Here is a 1,718-nt window from a genome sequence, read left to right as displayed (position 1 = left end):
CAGGTTTTGTCTTCTTGCACCAGTTCGTCTTTTAGCAAACGAACAGTTGACCCATGCATCTCGAAATTAACTTTTTGTGTAATTCCAAGGTTTCTATTATTGGTGCAGACAGTTGTTGGATCTTGTCGTTTACCAAACGAATCATTGGTGATGTCCTTAAAATCATTCAGCATGACTTTGATAGCTGTTGTCTTTGATTGTTGCCAATTCCGATACTGAGTTGCCTTTCACTCAGCTTCCATGGTCAGCTTCGTTCTGCAAGATATAGTTCCGAAGAAGACTTCTCTTCTTTTATGCTGAGTTGCTTTTCACTCAGCTTCTGTGATCAGCTTCATTTGTAAGCTTCGGTTCTGAAGAAGACTTTCCTTCTTTCGTACTGAGTTATTCTTTACTCAGCCCGCTCTATGTTGTCATGCTGACTATGTTCTGTCTTAATTTGATTCCTGTTCTTATAAATATTTTTTATACTCAACATTGAACAAACGCATTAGTACAATTAAATCAAAGCACTTAAATTTAATTGTCTTAATTATGGATTAACTTAAATAATTTTGTCAAATCAAAATCATGTTGGAAAGGTGTTTCAACAGTATTCTCCAGCTTAGCACGCCCCGCGCCCTCGGATTCACGCCCCGCGTGTTTGAGCTTCTGACCTTGGTGACGCTCGTTGATGGACCTCACGCGTGGCGCCTTCGGGACTACGTCCCGCGTAGTTGAGCCCCTGGGCTTGGTGGCTCTGTTGGTTGGGATCCACGCGTGGCGTCCCTAGGCGTACGCCCCACATACTTGACCTCCTAGACTGGTTTCTTCTCGGATGCCGAATCCACGCCCCGCGCGCGTAGAGACACGCCCCTGAGCTCCTGGACAATTCTTCAGAAACGGGACTCGTCATGCCTCGCGTCTTAGTGAGCACGTCCCGCGTGCTTGGCTGGTCATCCCGGATTTCGCTGTTCTCGTCTCGCGGGTCCGGACTCGGACTTAGGGAAGGGATGCCCTCATGAGCAATATAATATACGTATTCATTCATTCATTTAAGTTGGTTATTTCCAAATGCATATAAAATCAGTTTGATTAATTTTCAAGCATTTCTAATTTAAAAGAAAAAAACAGTTGCATCGATTACATTGCTAAAAACAGTTTTAATTTTAAAATATTTGACATTTTAAGAAATTTTTTTTAAAGTATTATAAAGTTGTAAATAGTTAACAAATTCGGACTAATATGTAACTAACCCTTTGAAATATTATCATTAAACAAGTGTTGTAATAGATTTTTTATTTTGTTTTTTTAGTGTTGCGATCATGGGCGTTTTGTTGAATCAAAATTGGAATGGTTGGGTGTTACTCAACTTTAAGTATCAGAAGACGCTATTATGTTTATGGAATTGAATCTTCTATGGTTCGACTTTTGGGAAAGATAGAGACATGACGTGTGCTAAATTAACTTTTGTTAATAATTATGGTTTTGGAAATTGCTCAATAGAAAGCAGTCAAGTCAGATGTGGGTGCAATCACAAACCTCATATTTCTTGCCTGAAAGGGATTGAAATTGAAATTGTGCCGACTTGATTAAAATTGAAAAAAAAAAAATGAAAAAATTAAGCAACATGGAAGAAATAGATATTTGATATTTAAGTGGAAAAAAAAAAACATTATTAGACATCTATAGTTAAACCTCGATAAATGAATATTCGATAAAGTAATAACCTCGATTATATA

Source organism: Euphorbia lathyris, chromosome 2 (genome assembly GCF_963576675.1).
Source record: "Euphorbia lathyris chromosome 2, ddEupLath1.1, whole genome shotgun sequence".
Classification (NCBI taxonomy): Eukaryota; Viridiplantae; Streptophyta; class Magnoliopsida; order Malpighiales; family Euphorbiaceae; genus Euphorbia; species Euphorbia lathyris.
This window is presented reverse-complemented; position numbering follows the sequence as displayed.